We start from the raw sequence: 18,932 nt of genomic DNA, 5'->3' as shown, positions 1-18,932 counted from the left end.
CCTCGTTCCATGTGTCTCTCCTCAGGCCGGTGGTAGCTGGTCCACTCCAGGACTTTGAGATTGAGGAGACTCCTCCGCCCCCGTTGGACATCGAGGGGGCTCCGGCGTACACTGTTCGGACCATCCTGGATTCGAGACGCCGGATGGGGGGTCTCCAATATCTCGTGGAGTGGGAGGGGTACGGTCCGGAGGAGCGGTGCTGGGTGCCGAGGAGGGACATTCTGGATCCGTCCCTGATGACCGAATTCCATCGTGGTCGTCCTACGCGCCCTGCTCCGCGTCCTCCTGGTCGTCCCCGAGGCCGGAGGCGGCGCGCGGCTGGAGTCAAGGGGGGGGTACTGTCACGGTTTCAAGGGGGGGGTACTGTCACGGTTTCGGCCGAGGCGGCTCCTCCTCCTTGTTCGGGCAGGTTTCGCCGGTCGTCGTCTCCGGAGTACTAGCTGCCACCGCTCTATGTTTCTTGTTTGATTGGTTTTGTCTGTTAGTCACACCTGTTTTGTGTTATGTCTCATTTAGCACCCTATTTAGTTTCCTTGTTGTTAGTTTAGTGTTGTGTGTAATTGTTCGTGTCGTGTTGTTGCGCTACCCGTGTCGGTACGCTATTTTCATAGCTTCCTCCTTGTGTTAGGAGAGTATTTTCGCACCTGTGTGTGCGCTCGCTATTTTACGCCTGTGTGCGTCCTTTTGCCTCCGGGCTGTTTGGATTATTTTTGTGTGCTCTAGTAAAGTCTTGTTGGACTTATCCTCTGCTTCCTGCGCCTGATTCTACACCACACCAATCCACAGCAACGTGACATGGTTCCCACCATGAAGCATGGAGGAGGCGGTGTGATGGTGTGGGGTTGCTTTGCTGGTGACACTGTTTTATGTAGAAGGCATACTTAACCAGCATGGCTACCACAGCATTCTGCAGCGATACGCCATCCCATCTGGTTTGCGCTTAGTGGGACTATCATTTGTTTTTCAACAGGACAATGACCCAACACACATCCAGGCTGTGTAAGGGTTATTTTACCAAGAAGGAGAGTGATGGAGTGCTGTATCAGATGACCTGGCCTCCACAATCCCCCGACCTCAACCCAATTGAGATGGTTTGGGATGAGTTGGACCACAGAGTGAAGGAAAAGCAGCCAACAAGTGCTCAGCATATGTGGGAACTCCTTCAAGACTGTTGGAAAAGCATTCCTCATGAAGCTGGTTGAGAGAATGCCAAGAGTGTGCAAAGCTGTCATCAAGGCAAAGGGTGGCTACTTTGAAAAATCTAAGATATATTTTCATTTGTTTAACACTTTTTTGGTTACTACATGATTCCATATGTGCTATTTCATAGTTTTGATGTCTTCACTATTGTTCTACAATGTAGAAAATAGTAAAAATAAAGAAAAACACTTGAATGAGTAGGTGTGTCCAAACTTTTGACTGGTACTGTATATATACACAGAACAAAAATATTGGGGGGGGGGGTGCTTTACTTGGCTCATCGCGCTCTAGCGACTCCTTGTGGCGGGCTGGGCACCTGCAGGCTGACTTCGGTCGTCAGTTGAACTGTGTTTCCTCCGACACATTGGTTCAGCTGGCTTCCGGGTTAAGCGGGCAAGTGTTAAGGAGCGCTGTTTGGCGGGTCATGTTTCGGAGGACGCATGACTCGACCTTCGCCTCTCCCGAGCCCTTTAGGGAGTTGCAGCGTTGAGACAAGATCGTAATTGGATCTCAATTGGATTTCATGAAATTGGGGAGAAAAATACAAAAATAAATAAAAAGGAAATACTCCTCAGTGACATAATACAGAACATTAATAGACAACAGCTCAAGGACAGAACTACATGTAACATTTTTTTTTACAAAAGGCACACGTAGCCTACATATCAATACATACACACAAACTATCTAGGTCAAATAGGGGAGAGGTGTTGTGCCGTGAGGTGCTGCTTTATCAGTTTTTTTAAACCAGGTTTGCTGTTCACTTGAGCAATATGAGATGGAATGGAGTTCCATGCAATAATGGCTCTATATAATACTGAACGCATTCTTGAATTTGTTCTGGATTTGGGGACTGAGAAAAGATCCCTGGTGGCATGTCTGATGGGGTAAGTGTGTGTGTCAGAGCTGTGTGTAAGTCAACTATGAAAAACAATTGGGGATTCTCAACACAATGTTTCTTATAAAAAGAAGAAGTGATGCAGTCAGTCTCTCCTCAACTCTTAACCAAGAGAGACTGGCATGCATCGTATTTATATCAGCCCTCTGATTACAATGAAGAGCAAGACATGCCGCTCTGTTCTGGGCCAGCTGCAGCTTAACTAGGTCTTTCCTTGCAGCACTCGACCACACGACTGGACAATAATCAAGATAAGACCAAACTAGAGCCTGCAGAAGTTGCTTTTTGGAGTGTGGTGTCAACAAAGCAGAGCATCTCTTTATTACAGACAGACCTCTCCCCATCTTTACAACCATTGAATCTATATGTTTTGACCATGACAGTTTAGTCTCCTCAACTTGTTCAACAGCCACACCATTCATTACCAGAATCAGCTGAGGTCTAGAACTTAGGTAATGATTTGTACCAAATACAATGCTCTTAGTTTTAGAGATGTTCAGGACCAGTTTTTTACTGGCCACCCATTCCAAAACAGCTCATGAAACATGGGACCAACACTTTAAATGTTGCGTTTATATTTTTGTTCAGTATAATAAACAATAGCAGCAGCGTATGTGATGAGTCCAAAAAGTTAGTTAACTATTTAATTAACTATTTAGCAATATTATGTCTTGAGGGTAAAAGCTGTTTTGGGTTTTGTTGGTTCCAGACTTGGTGCATCGGCACCGCTTGCCATGCGGTAGCAGAGAGAACAGTCTATGACTTGAGTGGCTGGAGTCTTTGACATTTTTAGGGCCTTCCTCTGATGCATGGTATGGATGGCAGGGAGCTCGGCCCCAGTGACGTACTGGGCTGTACGCACTACCCTCTGTAGCGCCTTACGGTCATATGCCAAGCAGTTGCCATACCAAATGGAGTTGCAGCCAGTCAAGATGCTCTCAATGGTGCAGCTGTATAACTTTTTGAGGCGGCTCTGAGGGCCCATGCCAAAAAAGGAGGGGACTAAGCACACACCCTGAGGGGCTCCCGTGTTGAAGGTCAACTCTGCAGATGTGTTCTTGCCTACCCTCACTACCTGGAGACGGCCCGTCAGGAAGTCCAGGATCCAGTTGCAGAGGGAGATGTTCAGTCCAGCTTGGAGGGCACTATAGTGTTGAACACTGACCTGTAGTCAATGAACAGCATTCTCACATAGGTGTTCCTCTTGTCCAGGTGGGAGAGGGCAGTGTGGAGTGCACTAGAGATTGCGTCATCTGTGGATCTGTTGGGGCGGTATGCGGATTTAGTTGGTCCAAGGTGTCTGGGAAACCAACACTTAACCCAGAAGTATTGGAGCTGAGAAAACGGATTGGGACATCGTGTCAGCGGTGATCTATCATCCTAGCTTTTCTCCACATCAGTCTGAATTCATCCACAGCCTCTTGCCACTCTGTCCACCTGATAATAAGCATTGTGAAATGTGACCGAGGTGAACTGTGACTGTGTTCCCCAGCCTTGATCTGCTTGGCCTTGTGTGATTGATGCACCAATGCTGACAGACTTCAGTATCAGATAGCAAGAGGTAGAGACAGAGAGTAAAGGAACTTAATGTTACATGGACCAGTGAAAAGAGCATAGAAAAGGCATCAATGATGCAACACAGTAGCTGAGGACTCTCTCTGTTCATCCAACACTGCTCGAAACAACCAATACAATGACATTGGTAGTGAGCCCCAAATACTGTACAGTAGTAGTAGTACTATAGTAATAGTATAGTAAAATATTTTGTATCAATGTAAACTAACTCAATGAACACCCCTGGTATTGAAATAGAGATGACATAATGCTGCTCCATTTTCAGCCTTCTATCCTCCACTAACATAACTATCTTCATACAGATGCTGCCTGGATGACAGCCTATATGCGTGATGCTGTATGTGACCACTTAGAGCCAGTGACATTTACTGACACGTATGGTAAATAATTAACTGGCAGACCAAGATTACATTTGTCACTATGTGCACTGATGGGCACTTAAAACCTAAAGCTCTCCACATGATCATCTCTAGGACGGACCTCATTGACAGTATGTCCTACTGTGTATGAAGAAATTGGCATCATAAGTGCTAATAATAATATACAACATGGATTAATGTGTTTAAACATTTCTACAATATTGTTTTGGTTATTTCTTGTGGTGTAGAATTTATAATGCTGTGGATGGACTTTCTCACCTTGACAAATCAATAGGTTCTTATATGACATTTTAACACAAATCACTCATTGACATTAACACATCTGAGTTATGTGTGCGAATCACAAATTAGAATTTGGCCCTAAGGGATTATTCATTCAGATCTATCATCTACAGCTTCTTTTTTGGGGGTTAAGGGTTAAGAGGGAAACAAGGCAAATATGTTGCTGCTCCAAACAGCCTATTGACTCCAATCAACATAAGATAGAGGGAGGAGAAAATAACACTAATGATGAGAGTAATGGAACATGACGCGAGCCATGTATCCATCTCTAGGAGGCAGTTACACATTCAACAGCGGAAATATAACCTTTCCTCCTTTTCTCTTTATTGTCCAGGGCAAATGAGGGCAGCAGATACTTTACATTTGGTCAGTCAATAACAGCAATGAAACACAATGCATTATAAAATGGGGGCCATTAACTAACAATATTACACATCGACTCAGACATGGAGAGTTGGATAACATTAAAGGGGAGAGCAGGGTAACAGACAAGTTTCCATTTCCTATCACTATGGCAGGGGAAAGACATGCCCTTGTTGTGCTTAGCTGTCACATATTTGAAAAAAGATAGACACGTGTTTGCTATAATAGAATAGAAAATATGTATAAGTTAGATTGAGGCTAATGACTTAAGTCAATATAACCGTGTCAGACTGCAGAAGTTGAATATCTTTGACTCTACACATCAAAGGAAGACTATACTCTCAATACTGTTCTTGTGAAATAACTTTAGTCTTATTACTTTAATAGATCTAACGCTTTCAAACTCTTTAGATGTTATCTCTGCCGTCAATCATTAAACACTCTCACTCTTATTTACACAGACACTCTTGTCTGTGGAAATATATACATTTTACTCCATCCAAAAGCCTGCTCTTCTCACTTTCACAACAGTCCAATCACTCACACTTCAATCTAATGAAAGACCACAGTGAAACGTTCCGCTGCACTCTAATGCTGTTGTCATCGCCTCCCCACACTGTCAATGTCTAAGCTGTGTGTCAAGACGTAATTCATCTTCTTGAGTAGAAGAGTGAATGACCTTGCTGCCATCAGACAGGAAGGCAGGCAGGGAGGCAGCCCACTGGGCGGTAGTTGCCTGCTGTGGAGAAAGACACTCGCACTCCCAGTCTCAACTCCATCCATTTGGAATTAAATAAATCAGAGAGCTGCATGCCGTGAACTACAACTACCATTACAGTTGAGAGGACTACGTACAACCACATTACTTTTCTAGTCATCTTCTTCTGTTGAATCTGACAATATGGGTTTGACAAAAATGTCACTGGAAATGAAGATGATGGAAGAAAACACACACTGCTAATATTTATGGGATCAAACTCCTCAAGATTCCTCAAGGACTCTCCCTCTGTCATAGCTTTTGTAGAACCACCATTACACATCTCTCAAACATGCACATACACTGTGGACAGATGTGCACACACAAACAAGTCACACAAAGGCAAGAGGAAATTCAAGGTTACTTTCGTAACCCCGGTTCTCTAATAATATAGGTGAGATGTATCACTTATGGGAAGTCGCTCAGTCGGATTCACTACAGGAAGAACCAATCACACAGCATTTGTGTTGCATGGTATATAGTTTGGTACTATAATTTCTGTTACGTTCGATACTTCTGTCAAATGTGTCTCACATGATTGAGAGGATCTGTCTATCAGCGCAGGCCCTTTATAGCGTGAAGAGCAAAGTGCCTGCTCCACTTACTCATTCATTGCTAGAGCTGTCTGGGCTACATTAACTCCCCACTCATGCTGCACAGAACTTAACACACTTGAATAATGCAACACGGCATGTAGAAATGTTGAAACTGTTCATTACTGTTCGCAAAAACAATGTCCATACAACACTTTTACAATGCAAGACGATACCGGTAGCTTGTAGCTTTAATTGTAGGCTAACTTTCCTTGCTAGCTTACAGCTGAATTCACTACCCTAAATCATAATGCATAATATGCTGATTTCAAAGCTGATTGTCACCAAAAACTTTATTAAATCACTTCGTCTCCCTCGCTTCTTCGTCTCCCTCGCCTCCCGTCTGGTTTCCACTAGATTCCAAAGCCACAAAGTCAGATTCCACAGCCACATTCTGCCTTGCAAATGATGCACACTTTTATAAAAGAAGAGATTGCGTCTTCTATGCAAACGTTGTTGATCAGTACAATAAAATAATATTTTCTCCTAACAGTTGCCAATAAAATAAGTCCTAAATGGAAGGGATTGTTTGTCATCTCTAGGCCCTGAAATCAGCTAAAGCAAGCTCAATAACTCAATGCATGCACACACTCCTGTTGAATAATATGAATTCACCTGTAATGTGACTAGACCTAGGCTACATCTTGATTTACCCAGAATATCAATAGAGATTTACCTTTCAAATAAATGATTACCATTATGTTGTTTTGTAGTTAGATTGGCAAAAACAAAGTCAAATTGATTGTATGATTATATACACTGAACAAAAATATAAACGGAACATGTAAAGTGTTGGTCACCTGATCCATGAGCTGAAATAAAAGATCCCAGAAATGTTCCATACGCACAAAAAGAGTATTACTCTCAAATGTTGTGCACAAATTTGTTTACATCCCTGTTAGTGAGCATTTCTGCTTTGCCAAGATAATCCATCCACCTGAAAGGTGTGGCATATCAAGAAGCTGATTAAACAGCATGATCATTACACAGGTGCACCTTGTGCTGGGGACAATAAAAGGCCACTCTAAAATGTGCAGTTTTGTCACACAACACAATGCCACAGATGTCTCAAATTGAAGGGAGCGTGTAATTGGCATGCTGACTGCAGGAATTTCCACCAAAGCTATCGCCAGAAAATTGAATTTAAATTTCTCTACCATAAGCCGCCTCCAAAGTCATTTTAGAGAATTTGGCAGTACGTCCAACCAGCCTCACAGCCGCAGACCACGTGTAACCACGCCAGCCCAGGACCCCCACATCCGGCTTCTACACCTGCGGAATGGTCTGAGACCAGCCACCTGGACAGCTGATGAAACTGTGGTTTTGCACAACCGAAGAATATCTGCACAAACTGTCAGAAATGTCTCAGGGAAGCTCATCTGCATGCTCGTCGTCCTCACCAGGGTCTTGACCTGACTGCAATTTGGCATCGTAACCGACTTCAGTGGCCACTGGCACGCTGGAGAAGTGTGCTCTTTACGGATGAATCCTGGTTTCAAATGTACCGGGCAGATGGCAGACAGTGTGTATGGCAGTGTTGTGTTCGAGACCACCTAAAGCAAGACCGATTCAAGACCAAGATTGGAGGGGGGACGAGACCGAGTCAAGACTGAGACCGGGAGGGGGACAAGGGGTCCGAGACCGAGACCAGAAAAATGCGAGTCCAATTCAAGACCATGATTGCAATTTTGTCAAATCAAATACAAGTTGTTCCAACTACCTTCAGCCTCAGCCAGGCCTTCAGATCAGCAACCTGCCCTGTAGTAGTGACAGATCTTTCACCCTCTCCAGACTGCATCCCATGGACAGCATAAAAGGATGCAACATGTGACAGTTCAGCAGAGTGTAACACTGCAACTACAGCAGAAACCCCAGTCTCTCCAACTCAAGCAAGATGGACATCAGTCCCACCATGCAGGCCCACTGTGGTTCAGTGGACTCAACAGCCAACCTAATTGACAGCTTCCCTCCACTCAAGTTCCAGCTGATCCACCAGACTGCACTCTCCCTCAGGCTCTACCTCTGCAGCTACAGAGTCCAAGCTCAAGGCCAACTGGTCCATTCCCAGCCTGTCCAAGCTCGAGATCAACTGACCCATTCACAGCCAGTCCCTGCTCAAGGGCAGCCAGCGTTCTCACAGCCATGTCCTCAGCCAGTGCTCTCTCAACCAGTCCCGGCCCAAGGTCAGCCAGTGTGCTCTCATTAGGTCTCAGTACCAGTCTACCCAGCTCACCCGCAGCAAGTTCCATACCCTGCTCCACAGCCTGAGTACCCAGCTTACCCATAGCAAGGTCCATCCCCCTCCTGGGGTCCAGCTCAGCAGATGGGTTCAACCTTCTATGTAAGTCAACCCCCTAACCCACCTTACCTGATTTTACCACTGACAGTGAGAAGGACTTCGCTCACCTAAAGCTGGCACTGGACAATCTCCTTGACTCACTTCCACAGCTGACTGAGAAATATAAGCACCATGTCCTACTGGAACATCTCAAGCTCCCTGAAGAACAGATGAATGGCCAGTCCTGCATTCATCACCCATCATCCTACACAGCTACTATTCATGCACTCCATCTCCAGTATGGTCAATCTCATCAGCCACTCAGTAAGATTGTCGCCATCCTCACTGCCCCAGAATTGAAAGTTGGTGACTCTCAGGGGTTCCAGAGCTGCTATATATGTGTCCTTCTGCTGGTGAGCATGCTGCTATCCTTGAGAAGTCCTTATGGTTATAAGTTGAACTGCTGTTCCCATGTTGACAGACAAGTATCTCAGAGACAGTTTCATGGAGTTTCAGCAAGCCTCAATCCCTACAATATGCAAGATTTGTCAGGGGGGCTAAAAAAAGAGGCCCAGCAACAGAGACTCTCAACTAGGCTAGTCCAGCCCTACCATCAAGAACAAGTGCAGAGCATCTGCAGAGAAAGGCAGACCCCCAGGTCCAAGAGTCAGACCACCAACATCTACCATGGTGCGTTTTTTCAGAGTTCCCAGTTGTCTTGAACACACTGAAGTCGGAATTCTGAGATTTCTGAGTACCGAGTTGCCAGTTGTTTTGAAACTGGCATTACCTTCTGCAACTTTACTGTCAAAGAGGTAAAGAGCCATATCCCAGACGCTGCTGAGTATGCTTCTTGGAAGAAGCTAGTAGAGGCAAATTACCTGGACCTCCATGGGGCAGCGTTGCAGGATCCCATTCTTCCTAAGCCTTCTCACAGAGATATTGAATTGACTCTCCTAAGATACTGCCAGGCTACTAGCTTCTCAGAAGAGATCACTGCTCTAACGGCACAAAATCCTGTCCCTCGGAGCAGCCGGTGACCTTCGGCTGACCTTCCACAAGTTTGCCTCAGGATCCTCTGCCTCACTCCACTGGGATTGCCCACCGGACCCAGTGACCCCTAACCTGGTCTTGAGGGGCAGCGGGATGCATCCCTGCCTCAAGTTGCCTATGCCCCTGACTCCATGGGCCGGTGGAGATGGCGCCACAGTCAAGAAGAGCAGTTACGGCACAAATTAGCTGCACTAATGTGGGGGCGGCTGATGCGGATTAACTCATGTTTAAAACCAGAAATGTGTATTGTTGAACTGTGTGAAACCAGGGTAATCAAAGCCTTCTTTTTATGTTCATTGTGCATTATGTTGATTATGATAACTGGCACTTGTTTCCTTTTGTTCTCAGAAACATCTGAGGACAATAGTTGAATGTACACTAACGTTCAAAAGTTTGGGGTCACTTAGAAATGTCCTTGTTTTCGAAAGAAAAGCTATTTTTTGTCCATTAAAATAACATCAAATTGATCAGAAATACAGTGTAATATGCCATTTTAGATTTTAGCAGACGCTTTTATCCAAAGCGACTTACAGTCATGCGTGCATAATTTTTTTTTTGTGTATGGGTGGTCCTGGGGCTCGAACCCACTACCTTGGCGTTACAAGCGCCGTGCTCTACCAGCTGAGCTACAGAGGACCACAGTGTAGACATTGTTAATGTTGTAAATGTCTATTGTAGCTGGAAACGGCTGATTTTTAATGGAATATCTACATAGGCGTACAGAGGCCCATTATCAGCAACCATCAGTCCTGTGTTCCAATGACACATTGTGTTTGCTAATCCAAGTTGATCATTTTAAAAGGCTAATTGATCATTAGAAAACAATTTTGCAATTATGTTAGCACAACTGAAAACTGTTGTGCTGATTAAAGAAGCAATAAAACTGGCCTTCTTATTGTGGGAAGCTTGTGGAAGGCTACCCAAAATGTTTGACCCAAGTTAAACAATTTAAAGGCAATGCTACCAAATACTAATTGAGTGTATGTAAACTTCTGACCCACTGGGAATGTGATGAAAGAAATAAAACCTGAAATAAATAATTATCTCTACTATTATTCTGACATTTCACATTCTTAAAATAAAGTGGTGATCCTAACTGACCTAAAACAGGGAATTTTTACTAGGATTAAATGTCAGGAATTGTGAAAAACTTAGTTTAAATGTATTTGGCTAAGGTGTATGTAAACTTCCGACTTCAACTGTATATTAGCCCTACATTTGTTTTATGTGATTACGTTATTATTTCATTCCAAGTCATCATCTCATCTCTATAGTGCTGCTGCCTATGCTTTCTGAAAAAATCACTATTTTAGTTGTTCATCAAAGTAAATATGGCATACATTTATGACTGCTGAATACCAACTATCAATCAGTTAGATCATGTATTTTCAGGCAGAAATACCTTGCGAAGCAACTGCTCTCTATCCCTCTCGATCGCGCGTCTTCTGTCGCATCTCTCATTCTCTGTGTCTGCTCCACACATATCAGACAAGTAGGCGTGTAATAGATTATCGTCATTGTAGTGAATTACCACGTTTTCTGCGCTAAACTATGTAGAATATTGGCCTGTTGGAAACGACAACTCCCTAACTACATTGCATAGTTCAGGCTTGATCTGATTTATCTAGAGAAACTGCACATTAAGCTCACAGAAAAAAACAGACCTAAATGGAATTCAAATAATTGCACTGATGTTGGTCAATTACTTTTTTATTTCATTATAAAAAATAACAGACCTTTCGGTTAATCGCTCAGCACTATTGAACTGCCATAATAAAACTGATCAAAGAGAAGTCCTGAATCTGAGTCTCTCTGACAGGAGCCCTTTGGTGGATGGGGGTGAGCACGCCCCCATCCACATCAGTTTGGATAAAAGCGTCTGCTAAATGGCATATTATTATATTATTATCAATGGGGCTGTAGCGGAGTGGGTTGAGCGCTTCAAGTTCCTCTGTGTTCACATCACTAAGGAATTAACATGGTCCACTAACACCACACAGTTGTGAAGAGGGCACGACAGCGCCTCTTCCCACTCAGGAGGCTGAAAAGATTTTGCAAATGCAAGGCACCTGACCGCAAGGTGCTTCAAAGGGTGGTGAGTACGGCCCAGTACATCACTGCGGCCGAGCTCCCTGCCATCCAGGGAGTCTATACCAGGCGGTGTCAGAGGAAGGCTCAAGAAATTGTCAAAGACTCCAGCCACTCATGCCATAGACTGTTTGGGGGTAGAACTGTTCTCTCTACTACCGCACAGCAAGCAGTACCAGTGCACCAAGTCTGGAACCAACAGGACTCTGAACATCTTCTACCCCCAAGCCATAAGACTGCTAAACAAGACTGCTAAATAGCTAACCAAATGGCTACCTGGACTACCTGCATTTACCCTTTTTTACACTAACTCTCTTGCTCACACACTGGACTCTACCCACACACTCACACATACTTACACTGACACCACAACACACACAAACACGCACACACACACACTGCATACGCCCACACACACATAACATATGCACACATGCATACTGACGCCACATTCACACACACACTCACACTTTCACACTCACCACGAGTGCCACTGCTGCTACTGTCTATTATCTATCCTGTTGCCTAGTCACTTTAACCCTACCTATATGTACAAAGCTACCTCAATGACCTCATACCCCTGCACATCAATATATTTCTTATTCACTGTATAGTTATTCCTTGTGTCACTATTTATATTTTATTTATTTTGTATCTTTATCTTTAACTCTGCATTGCTGGAAAAGGACCCGTAAGTAAGCATTTCACTGTTAGTCTACACCTGTTGTTTACAAAGCATGTGACAAATAACACCATTCACAAAACCAGCTATACAGTCCTTTCAAACACAGATCATTTTACAATGGTGTTAATGTGTCACGCCACAGTGTTTCACCAGCTGCAATAAAAAAAGCTCATCACATCCCCATTAGCTACCTCACAAGATTGTAGCAATAGATTGTGGGGCGTATTAGGTTAACTATTGAATTGGACATACATTAACAAGATTGAATGTGATATTAAGCACTTACACATTTGTAACACATTGTACGAATTGGAATTCGTAACATATGATACAATTGTGCTCAATTATCTGAACCGTTTTGACTTGTGTGCACTACTTTCAAAACTACTGTATGAAATTATACAAAACCCTTAGAATGCATCTTTAACTTGCTTCTCTAAGAATATGATAATGCAGAATGTCATAGTGGTTATGGGATCTGTCAACAACAACAAAATAGATAAGGACAAAGAAAATGTGTCAATGTATGTCAGTCCATGACTATATTGATTTTGGATTAGCAATTAGATGAAAAATGATATATAATGTATTACTGATGTATTACTATATCAACTGGCATGTGTGCCCAGAAATAGTCAAGCACTATACAATACCAGTAATACAAATTAATAGCATGACTGATTGTAGGAGCCATTCTAAAACTCATCTGGCACTATCATGGCATATAAAGAAAGTGTCTGAGTCATTGGGATGACTGCTTGAAACTGCTCATCCTAACTATCAGCTTCTCAGTTGTTCTCACCAGGGGGACAAAGTTCTCCCTTGACTTTCCTATAGAAATTAGAAAAAATATACTATATACATATGCTATATAAACTTGAACTTGTTGAAGTTTATAGAGCATGGCGCTTGTAACGCCAGGGTAGTGGGTTCGATCCCCGGGACCACCCATACGTAAAAATGTATGCACACATGACTGTAAGTCGCTTTGGATAAAAGCGTCTGCTAAGTGGCATATTATTATTATTAAACTGTTACAGGGGTGTTGAACGCTGACCTATCATTTGATGAGCATGCATCAGCATCACTGACACACCCCGTTTTCTATTAAATAGCCAATGTCATGCAAAACTTGGTTTTGCAGATGAGATTAATGAAAACGTGAACGTAGAAAAACGGGTATGCGAATAGGCTACAATATTCAAGATTACTTAGACTACTATCAACATGTTGGCACGCACAGTCCAACATCCCAAATGTACCAACTCAAAGTCAATCTCTTCAAAAAATTACCGAAGAGCTCAATTCTCACTCAAACTTTACATTTTATTCAATTCGTTTTGGAAACCGGTTAGGTGCGATGGTGTTTGAAATATATTTTTTTCAACAGAGATGTATCGAAGAAATAACTGTAGCCTTCAGATTTACGAAATTATAGGATAGGCCTACTACTTCACCATGTAAATAGGCATGGTAAAAATCTATTTGACTGCGAAGTTTCGAGCAGTCTAGTCCATCATAATGCGTAAATTCTGGTGCATCGTTCTCCTTCACTTTATCCGCGAAATGTGCAAGCATTACATACTTGATATTAAACGGCACAATTAACCTAATTCGATTTATGTTATTAACATGTAATGTGTTTGAGGAAGAAAAAAAATAGGCCAAAGTTTCCCAAATAAAACAAAGTGAAAATTAATTAGTGAGCTCAACTCTTTGTGATAGCCTAGACAACTCAAATTGCGAGAACTTACCTTATCAGCAAATGTCTCAATAAACGTAGAATCCAATGACTTTTTCCACTCGACTGTTCTCCTGATTGTTACAGCAAATATAACGACCTTTCTACTTAGCTTTGAACGAAGTACTTTTTTCTAAAACAACACGAATAAATTCCAGCGCTCCTTTTTACCATGTGTTGTGCTTCTCGCGTCGAGTTCAATTCGGTGAAGGAACGAGGGGGGGAATTGACAGTAGGCTACGCACAATGAAGAGGATGGAACACACACGAGTGTGTGTGGGGGGGGGGTTTGCGAATTACAACGAGTTAATCTGATATGCGTCTAATGTGTGCGGCAAATTAATGAACCCACACAATTTGCATGTATACAGTACCAATCAAAAGTTTGGACACACCTACTCATTCAAGGGTTTTTCTTTATTTTTACAATTTATAGTGAATAATATGTTATATTTGTGATTCTTCAAATAGCCACCCTTTGCCTTGACAGTTTGTCACACTATTGGCATTCTCTCAACCAGCTTCAACTGGAATGCTTTTCCAACAGTCTTGAAGGAGTTCCCACATATGCTGAGCATTTGTTGGCTGCTTTTCCTTCACTATGCCGTCCGACTCATCCCAAACCATCTCAATTGGGTTGAGGTTGGGGGATTGTGGAGGTCAGGTCATCTGATGCAGCACTCCATCACTCTCCTTCTTGGTAAAATAGCCCTTACACAGCCTGGAAGTATGTTGGGTCATTGTCCTGTTGAAAAACAAATGATAGTCCCACTAAGCCCAAACCAGATGGCATGGCATATCGCTGGAGAATGCTGTGGTAGCAATGCTGGTTAAGTGTGCCTTGAATTCTAAATAAATCACAGACATTGTCACCAGCAAAGCACCCCCACACCATCACACCTCCTCCTCCATGCTTTACGGTGGGAACTCACAAAGACATGGCGGTTGGAACCAAAAATCTCAACTTTGGGCTCCATACCAAAGGACACATTTTCACCGGTCTAATGTCCATTGCTCATGTTTCTTGGCCCAAGCAGGTCTCTTCTTCTGATTGGTGTCCTTTAGTAGTGGTTTCTTTGCAGCAATTCGACCTGCCCGCTTGACCCTATCCCCTCCTCTCTTCTCCAGACCATTTCCGGAGACCTTCTCCCTTACCTCACCTCGCTCATCAACTCATCCTTGAACGCTGGCTATGTCCCTTCCATCTTCAAGAGAGCGAGAGTTGCACCCCTCCTCAAAAAACCTACACTCAATCCCTCCGATGTCAACAACTACAGACCAGTATCCCTTCTTTATTTTCTCTCCAAAACTCTTGAGCGTGCCGTCTCTAACCAACTCTCCTGCTATCTCTCTCAGAATGACCTTCTTGATCCAAACCAGTCAGGTTTCAAGACTGGTCATTCAACTGAGACTGCTCTTCTCTGTGTCACGGAGGCTCTCCGCACTGCTAAAGCTAACTCTCTCTCCTCTGCTCTCATCCTTCTAGACCTATCTGCTGCCTTTGATACTGTGAATCATCAGATCCTCCTCTCCACCCTCTCCGAGTTGGGCATGCTCACTCTTGAATTGCGTCCTACCTGACAGGTCGCTCCAACCAGGTGGCGTGGCGAGAATCTGTCTCCACACATTTTACATTACATTTTAGTCATTTAGCAGACGCTCTTATCCAGAGCGACTTACAGTTAGTGAATACATATATATATATATATATATATATATATATATTTTTTATACTGGCCCCCCGTGGGAAACGAACCCACAACCCTGGCGTTGCAAACGCCATGCTCTATAAACTGAGCTACATCCCTGCCGGCCATTCCCTCCCCTACCCTGGACGACGCTGGGCCAATTGTGCGCCGCCCATGAGTCTCCCGGTCGCGGCCGGCTGCGACAGAGCCTGGATTCGAACCAGGATCTCTAGTGGCACAGTTAGCACTGCGATGCAGTGCCTTAGACCACTGCGCCTTAGACCACTACACCACGTGCTCTCACCACTGGTGTCCCCCAGGGCTCAATTCTAGGCCCTCTCCTATTCTCTCTATACACCGTCACTTGGCTCTGTCATATCCTCACATGGTCTCACCTATCATTGCTACGCAGACGACACACAATTAATTTTCTCCTTTCCCCCTTCTGATAACCAGGTAACGAATCGCATCTCTGCATGTCTGGCAGACATATCGGTGTGGATGTCGGATCACCACCTCAAGCTGAACCTCGGCAAGACGGAGCTGCTCTTCCTCCCAGGGAAGGACTGCCCGCTCCATGATCTCGCCATCATGGTTGACAACTCCATTGTGTCCTCCTCCCAGAGTGCAAAGAACCTTGGCGTGACCCTGGACAACACCTTGTCATTCTCCGCTAACATCAAAGCGCTGACCCGATCCTGCAGGTTCATGCTCTACAACATTCGCAGAGTACGACCCTACCTTACACAGAAAGTGGCACAGGTCCTAATCCAGGCACTTGTCATCTCCCGTCTGTATTACTGCAACTCGCTGTTGGCTGGGCTCCCTGCCTGTGCCATTAAACCCCTACAACTTATCCAGAACGCTGCAGCCCGTCTGGTGTTAAACCTTCCCAAGTTCTCTCATGTCACCCCGCTCCTCCGCACACTCCGCACACTCCACTGGCTTCCAGTTGAAGCTCGCATCTACTACAAAACCATGGTGCTTGCCTACAGAGCTGTGAGGGGAACGACACCTCCTCCACCTCTGATCCTACACCCAAACAAGGGCACTACCTACGTTCATCCACCTCTGGCCTGCTAGCCCCCCTACCACGACACCAGGACAGCGGAGTCACTGACCACCTTCTGGTGACACTTGAAACCCTACCTCTTTAAGGAATACCTGGAATAGTATAACAGTAATCCTTCTATGAAGTCATCCTCTAACATTTTGCTACTTAACCAAACCCCCTAGGGTCTCCATTTCCATGCTGATTGCAGATTAAGCATAAGAGAACATGTATATACAGTGGGGAGAACAAGTATTTGATACACTGCTGATTTTGCAGGTTTTCCTACTTACAAAGCATGTAGAGATCTGTAATTTTTATGATAGGTACACTTCAACTGTGAGAGACGGAATAATAATAATAATAATAATAATATAATATGCCATTTAGCAGACGCTTTTATCCAAAGCGACTTACAGTCATGCGTGCATACATTATTAATTTGTTTGTGTATGGGTGGTCCCAGGGATCGAACCCACTACCTTGGCGTTACAAGCGCCGTGCTCTACCAGCTGAGCTACAGAGGACCACGGAATCAAAAAAAGAAATCCAGAAAATCACATTGTTATTATTTTTAAGTAATTAATTTGCATTTTATTGCATGACATAAGTATTTGATCACCTACCAACCAGTAAGAATTCCGGCTCTCACAGACCTGTTAGTTTTTCTTTAAGAAGCCCTCCTGTTCTCCACTCATTACCTGTATTAACTGCACCTGTTTGAACTCGTTACCTGTATAAAAGACACCTGTCCACACACTCAATCAAACAGACTCCAACCTCTCCACAATGGCCAAGACCAGAGAGCTGTGTAAGGACATTAGGGATAAAATTGTAGACCTGCACAAGGCTGGGGTGGGCTACAGGACAATAGGCAAGCAGCTTGGTGAGAAGGCAACAACTGTTGGCGCAATTATTAGAAAATTGAAGAAGTTCAAGATGACGGTCAATCACCCTCGGTCTGGGGCTCCATGCAAGTTCTCACCTCGTGGGGCATCAATGATCATGAGGAAGGTGAGGGATCAGCCCAGAACTACACGGCAGGACCTGGTCAATGACCTGAAGAGAGCTGGGACCACAGTTTCAAAGAAAACCATTAGTAACACACTATGCTGTCATGGATTAAAATCCTGCAGCGCACGCAAGGTCCCCCTGCTCAAGCCAACGCATGTCCAGGCCCGTCTGAAGTTTGCCAATGACCATCTGGATGATCCAGAGGAGGAATGGGAGAAGGTCATGTGGTCCGATGAGACAAAAATAGAGCTTTTTGGTCTAACTCCACTCGCCGTGTTTGGAGGAAGAAGAAGGATGAGTACAACCCCAAGAACACCATCCCAACCGTGAAGCATGGAGGTGGAAACATCATTCTTTGGGGATGCTTTTCTGCAAAGGGGACATGATGACTGCACCATATTGAGGGGAGGATGGATGGGGCCATGTATTGCGAGATCTTGGCCAACAACCTTCTTCCCTGAGTAAGAGCATTGAAGATGGGTCGTGGCTGGGTCTTCCAGCATGACAATGACCCGAAACACACAGCCAGGGCAACTAAGGAGTGGCTCCGTAAGAGGCATCTCAAGGTCCTGGAGTGGCCTAGCCAGTCTCCAGACCTGAACCCAATAGAAAATCTTTGGAGGGAGCTGAAAGTCCGTATTGCCCAGCGACAGCCCCGAAACCTGAAGGATCTGGAGAAGGTCTGTATGGAAGGGTGGGCCAAAATCCCTATTGCAGTGTGTGCAAACCTCATCAAGACCTACAGGAAACATATGATCTCTGTAATTGCAAACAAAGGTTTCTGTACCAAATATTAAGTTCTGCTTTTCTGATGTATCAAATAATTATGTCATGCAATAAAATGCAAATTAATTACTTAAAAATCATACAATGTGATTTTCTGGATTTTTGTTTTAGATTCCGTCTCTCACAGTTGAAGTGTACCTATGATAAAAATTGGCAGTGTATTAAATACTTGTTCTCCCCACTGTATAAGTGCCTTCCCATGTTGCAAGAGAAGGATAGATGTTCATTCAACAAGACATCCTAGGAGATCCAATGAAGACAATTAATTTCCCTTTTCATACCAGAAAAACGTCATACTGCATGATGCATCTGTCTGGAACTTTCAACTCAGATGACAATGATGTTTAATTGATATTGGAGAGAACATCGAATAAACAAACGATAAGGCACTGAATGGCCCACTTTACCAGTGCACTGAAGCATACCATAAAAAAACAAGCAGGGCATCTTATTTAAATCAATATCCAATTTATTTTTCACTTTCATACAAGTTCTGAGTT

At 43.9% G+C, this 18,932-nt stretch overlaps 1 protein-coding gene across 1 annotated transcript in view; it reads right to left on the bottom strand.

The window, feature by feature from the left end:
• LOC121578676 (caM kinase-like vesicle-associated protein) overlaps nt 1–14,119 on the bottom strand; it is a 73,056-nt gene extending 58,937 nt beyond the window's left edge. Inside the window, exon 1 of the mRNA XM_041893061.2 lies at nt 13,907–14,119. The gene's annotated coding sequence lies outside the window, so the exon portion shown is untranslated. The remainder of the gene's footprint in view (nt 1–13,906) is intronic.
• Between the last annotated feature and the right edge of the window lie 4,813 nt (nt 14,120–18,932).

This window comes from Coregonus clupeaformis, chromosome 12 (genome assembly GCF_020615455.1).
Source record: "Coregonus clupeaformis isolate EN_2021a chromosome 12, ASM2061545v1, whole genome shotgun sequence".
Lineage (NCBI taxonomy): Eukaryota > Metazoa > Chordata > Actinopteri > Salmoniformes > Salmonidae > Coregonus > Coregonus clupeaformis.
Note: the sequence above shows the minus strand (reverse complement) of the source record. Positions and strands in the feature narration are given on the sequence as shown.